Source organism: Pipra filicauda, unplaced genomic scaffold, assembly GCF_003945595.2.
Source record: "Pipra filicauda isolate LSUMZ 115617 unplaced genomic scaffold, ASM394559v2 scaffold1126_size27581_pilon, whole genome shotgun sequence".
Classification (NCBI taxonomy): domain Eukaryota; kingdom Metazoa; phylum Chordata; class Aves; order Passeriformes; family Pipridae; genus Pipra; species Pipra filicauda.
Window position 1 is genome coordinate 49 of NW_024103570.1, and position 6,034 is coordinate 6,082.

The 6,034-nt window shown below is 62.0% G+C and overlaps 1 long non-coding RNA gene across 1 annotated transcript; it reads left to right on the plus strand.

Annotated features, from left to right (window-relative positions):
* Positions 1–3,658: 3,658 nt before the first annotated feature.
* LOC120323563 lies at positions 3,659–5,526 on the plus strand. The gene is made up of 6 exons (XR_005564121.1): positions 3,659–3,684; positions 3,803–3,823; positions 4,538–4,573; positions 4,692–4,727; positions 4,928–4,993; positions 5,386–5,526. It is a non-coding gene; the product is annotated as an uncharacterized LOC120323563 (long non-coding RNA).
* The last annotated feature ends 508 nt before the right edge of the window (positions 5,527–6,034 follow it).

Here is a 6,034-nt window from a genome sequence, read left to right on the forward strand (position 1 = left end):
CACTCCAACAGGTCCATTCCTCCTGATCTGGGCCCCCCGAGCTGGAGGCAGCACTGCAGGTGGGGTCTCACCTGAGGGCAGCAGAGGGGCACATTCCCCTCCTCCCCTACCCCGGGATGAGCCCCGCACACGGGGGGTTTCCGGGCTGGCTCGTGTCCCATTTGTCACCCACCAGCACCCCCAGAGCCCTCTCCCAGCAGGTTCTTCCATCCCTTCCTCCCCCAGCCTGCACCGATCCCGGGGGTTGCCCTGACCCGGCTGCACCACCTTGGTCTTGTCCAACCTCAGCAGATTCCCGTGTGTGCCGGGAAACGGGGGGAAGGGGAATTCACCCGACTCTTGGAGATTTGTTTGTCTGCTGGTGCCCCAGGGAAAAACAAAACCCTGGCAGTCTCATCTAGTCTGTCCCATATTCCACCCAGGAACCCTCCACCAAACAGATCCACCATGAGGTGGGGGGAATTCCAGTGCCCTTTTTCGGACACTGACACGTCACAGCCAAAGGAAAACCCCTCAGTGGATATTTCCACCAGTTACTCCAGCATCAACAGAACTAGCAGTACCTTTATAAATGACTCCCTCCAACAGTCTGAGGAATAACACTCTTTATTAATACAAATTGGCACAGGTTAAAGGTTCGTGGTGGTCAGGGACAGGGTCTGGCTGCAAAACCACACTTTGAACAATGTCAAAATTGTTGTTAAAGCAAAGCAAAGCACAACCTCTACACCAAACCAATCCACAACTACATTAGGAAGCAAAAGCCAGCTCTAGTCCTTCCAAGCAGTGACTAACACGCAAAGCTGACACTTCCCACCCAGCACAGGCGTCCCTGAGGGGAGGAAGGCAGGTTCAACCCCTCTGTTGATCCCAGATTTTCAGTGGAAATCTCCCTCCAGTTCTTTTCCCATTGAGGGTTTCTACTGAGAAGTGCTACAATTGTTTCTGGGTGCCTGGGGAGCTTTTTGGGGCATCATGACCTTATCCCAGCTGGGAAGCAGCAGCTGGAGTCTCTTTGCTGTCCGGGAAGCAGCAGCTGGTTTTCCTCTCTAATTCCTATTCTATGTTAACTTTTAGCCTTCTCTCTCTCTCCACACTCTGGGACCATTTCTCTGGCTTGTCCAGGTCCCCCTGGATGCCATCCAGTCCCTCAGGTGTGTCACCTGCCCCGCTCAGCTCAGTGTCACGGGCTCAGGGTGCCCTCCATCCCTTGGCCTCCATCATTAAGGAAGATGCCGGATACTGGGGCCAGGAGTGAGGAACTGGAGGGTGTGGAGTCCAGCTGGGGATTCCTTGCTGGGGATAAGGGCACAGACAGCGGGATTGGGAAGGGGGCAGCAGTCCTCAGCCTCTGGAGGTGTCTCCTGCAGAGAGGGAAGGACAGGAATGGCTTGGAGAAAGATCTTGCAAACTGCCAGGGGAGGAGGTGCCCAGGATGAGATGGAATTCCCTGTGCTGGAGGCAACCACATCCCCTTGGGGTGCAGGGGCTGTAAATGCCCCCCCTGAGCAGCTTAAGCTCCCCTGGGCCCCTCCTCAGTCAACGTTCCTCAATTATCCAACAAACGAGGCACGAAGCAGAAAAGGGCAAAAGGAAAATCTTCCAGGTCACTGCCGGCTCCTGGGGAAAATGCAAGGCAAACAGTCAAGTCATTGAGCTGAGATGTTTTCCCAGCTGCCCCACAATGGTCTCTTGTGTGTGGTCAGGGGCCCGTAAGGATGGAAGGTGTTGTGGAAACGTGGGCAAAGGTGAGTGGAGAATTGAGGCTGTGGCAGGTGGCGGGAGCCCCCGCTCAGTGGCTGTCCTTGATCTGTGCCCACGGGGGTCCCAGCCCAGAGGGGCCTGTGAGGCGGGTGGGGAGGGAGGGAGAGTGGGGCGGGAAGGTGGCATCCTGCTGAGGGCCAGCGCTGGGCCCAGGGCAGGGCAGGGCCATCCCTGGGGACAGGGGCACTGGGGCAGCTGTGTGCCAGGGCCAGCCCAGTGTGGAGCCAGAGCCCTGCTGGGCTGCCAGTGCCTGGCCCCCCCTGCCTGGGCCAGCTGAGCAGAGCGGGGCCCGGCTGATGCGGGAGGACACGGTGTGCCCAGCTGGGACAGGGGCAGGGCCAGCAAAGGGCATCTGCCCCTCTGGACTCTGCTCGGGGAGGCCGTGGCTGGGCCTGCACCACTTGGGGGCTGCAGTGCCCGCAAATGGGCTGGAGCCGGGCACTGCCACCACCCCAGCACTTCCCTGGGCCCAGCCCTTGTGTGCCAGGGCCAGCATTGCCCAGTGCTCCCCAGGGCCTGCCCAGACTGGAGAGCCCAGTCACCCACCTGTGCCCATTGCCCGTCAGCCCCTTTATCTCCCAGCTCCCTGTTTCCCTGATCCCGGGCTCCTGGTGCCCCAAGAAGGGGGTCAGTGCCAGCCCTGCGTTCAGCCAAAGAGCTGGAGTGGGAACAGGGACAACTGTGCTCAGACACGACGGGTGTGGGGCTGGGCAGAGCTCTGGGGTGTCCCAAAGGGAAAGCTCTGGGAAGGGATGGGCAGGAGGACATGGGTGGATCAGGCTTTGGGGGCTGTTGGAGGATGGATTGTGTTGTGTGGGATTGTCCCCACAGGGTATGCAGCTGCTTTCAGCTCCCTGCCCACCCCCTTTGCACCCCCAGGGGCCTGGGCCCTTCCAGGGGCAGCTGCCCCGTGCAGGAAGCTGGAGGGATGCCGGGGAAGGTGGCTGGATGGGTGCCGCAGGCGGGATGGACTCTGTGCCAGGGCTGGGCTTGTGGCCAGGGCTGGGGGCTGTGCCCAGCCGGGCTTTGCCCCGGGGGCTCTCGGGGAGGGGGCAGGGAGGAGTCCCGGCAGGGATAAATGTGCTCCTGCCCTTGTGCAGCCTCAGCCAGCGCTGCCCAGGCCCAGAGGAAGATGAAGGTCGCTGTGCTCAGCGTAGGACTCGCATCTTCAACCTGAATGATGAGAAAATCAAGCAGATGCAAGGGTTGAGCCACATGCCAAAGGAACCATGGGCTCAGGGATGGGCCCCTTCCCAATCCAGGGGCTCCCCCAGCACTCCCCAGCACCCCCAGCCCCGGGCCAGGCCACTTTCTTCTGGCCACAATTCCCTCTCTCCTTCCCCTTCCCACAATTCAGCTCCTGCTGCTGCAGCTCCGCTTCCTCACGGGATGCTTGCACCCGGCTCCGTCCTGGCACAGTCCCAACGCTTCCTGCTCTTTCTGACCCCAAATCCCACCTTTTTGGGCCCCCCATCCCATCCTCTTGGTCCCCTGGGGCATCTCCCCACCATCTCCTCTCTTTCCCAGCCAAGGCAAAGGCCCAACCCAAACTGGGTGGAACTGGGCCAAGCCCCACTGGAGTCCAAGGAGGACAAACAGGCCCAAGCTTCACCCTGGGCTCAAGTGGGACAAGGCCTGGCCAGGCTGAACTGGCACCAACTGGGAAATGCCCTGCCATGGCCCCTTCCCAGGGCCTTTCCTCCAGGCTTTGCCCTCAATGCCTTGCCTTTCCCCCTGCACTGGTGTCCCCAACTTGCCTGGGAGCTGCAATCCCAAAGAGCTCCGCTCAGCCCGGGGGGCAGCCGGGGCTGGAGGGGGTGGGGACACCCGTGTCCCCCCCAGCCCCACAAGGCCAACCCCAACCAAGCCTTTGCTCTCCTCCTGCAGCCCATTCAGGCCGGCGGCGTCCAATGTGGGGAGGTAAGTCTGGGAGTTGGGGAGCACCCAGTGTGGGAAGTGGGGGCACTTTGGGCCCCCCATCCCTTCCTGGCACTGGGGACACCCCAGTGACCAGTCACGTCTCCTTGTCTCTCTACAGGCAGGCGGGATCGGCGGCCCGGTGGGTACCAGGGCTTGTGCTGGGCCCAGACCCTCCCCTCTGGTGGCCACCACCCTCCAGGCCATCCCAGTGCTCCCCAGTCCACCCCAGTGTACACCGGGGAGGCCCTTCCTCAGGGCCCCCACTCTATTCCCACACACCCCAGTCCACCCCACCACACACACACAGGCCATCATTCCCACACCATTTCTTCCCTTCTTTCTCCTCTAATCCTTCCCCTTTCCCATTGCCCACAACACTCTTGTCCAGAAATCCCCTTCTTTGAACCCCTTGTCCAAAACTCCCTCCCAGTCCCTTCCAGTTTTCTCCCGTTCCCCATTTCTCCTGCCCTGCTTCGTTCCCTGGGTCCCCTCCACTGCCATCCCTTCCTCCTCACCCACGTCCCTCACAGTCCCATCCCTTCCACACCCCAATGTCCATCCTGTCAGATCCCCAATTCCCCCCACTTCACCCTCTTTGGGTCCCCTCCTCCTCCCCCCCACCCTCCTACAGGCCCTGAATTCCCCTGGCTCTCCTGGTCTCCATCCCCACCCTGGGCCCTGCAGGAACAGGGATCCCGGGGGAAACTGGGTGCAGTGGGGCTGGGGGGAGCAGAAGGGATTTTCCCCCTCAGACCGGGGGCCAACCATGGACTGGGGGGTCTGGGGACACCCGTGTCCCTCCCCCAGCCCCACAGGGGCCAATCCTGCTTAAACCTTTGCTCTCCTTCCTCAGCCAATCTCGGGACAAGGAGGAGGTGGATGTGTTGGGGTAAGTTTTGGAGTTGGGATGTCCCCAGTGTGGGAAATGGGGGGAAATGTAGTCCCCCCATCCCTCCTGGGCCTGGGGACACCCCAGTGACCAGTGACACCTCACACTCTCTCTCCAGGGAGGCATGGATATCGGTCGAGTGAAGAGGTCTGAGGTGGGTACCCCGAGTTCTGCTGGGCCCAGACCCTCCCCTCTCATGGCCACCACCCTCCCCGGCATCCCACTGTGTCCCAGTCCAGCCCAGTGTGCCCCAGTACATCCCAGTGTGTCCCAGTCCACCCCAGTGTGTCCCAGTCCAGTCCAGCTTGTCCCAGAACCAGCCCAGTGTGTCTCTAACCCTGCCTTTGTCCCCAGCCCCCCGTGGCTGACCAGGTGGAGCTGATGCGCCAGTGACGCTCGGCTGCCTCTCTGCATGTCCAGGTGAGAAATATCGGAGGGTCCTCACCCCCCCAAAGGAGCCTGGCAGGGCCCTGGGGGGTCCCTGAGCCCTCTGCAGTGGGCAGAGCTTGGGGACAGCAGAGGGACACGCAGGGGGCTGTCCCTGCTCCGTGTCCCGGGGCAGCTGGACAGAGCTGCCCCCAAGCCTGGCCTTGCACTGGGGGCTCTGCAGACCCCCAGGCTCACCGGGAGGGCAGGGAGGGGCTCGGGGAGGTGTCAGAGCATCCCGGCCTCAGGGGCTCTGGGGCCACATGGATCTCAGCATCCAATTCCCTTCTCCTGCCCCAGCTCCCTGCAGACAGACAGGGTGGGGACAAGGCCCCTGCCATGTCCCTGTGGACACCGGGGGTGACGTTTGGGGCTCTGTCTTTCAGGACTGGAAGTGGTGGTGACACCCGTGTCCTGGCCCCCTCCAGCGGCATGAGGAGATGATCATCCCTGGAGGACCCCCCTGATCCCCTGGGTGCCCTGGCAATTTCCCTGCAAGAATCAATAAACCCCTGCAGCAAAACAAATGCTCTGTGTCTGTCTGGGTGGGTGTGCTCCCACATCCACGGGTGCCTTCCCGTGTCCATGTGTGTTCCCATGTCCCCTGGGGCACCCGGTGGTTTGGGGGCACAGCGGGAAACAGGGTCTGACTGGGGCTGTCCAAGCACCGTCCCCAAGGAACACAGCTTGGTGTCGGGGCAGGGGAGGGTCAGGGACAATCAGCCAAGGCCCCTCAGTCCTTCCCTGGGCTCTGGGAGGGATGGGAAAGGGGATCAAAGGAGCCAGCGGGTGTCAAATGCCCCCAGATCTCAAGGGCCAGGCTCGGGGCTGAAGGGATGGAGAGCAGGCCTGCATCCAAGGCCATGGGGATAGTGGGGGATGAAAAGCAGGATGGGAGCCAGCAATGGGAGCTCACAGCCCACAACCCCCCCGTGTCCTGGGCTCATCCCACAGCGTGGGCAGCAGGGCAGGGGGGTTCTGCCCCTCTGCTCCGCTCAGCTGAGACCCCCCTGCAGTGCTGCCTCCAGCTCTGGG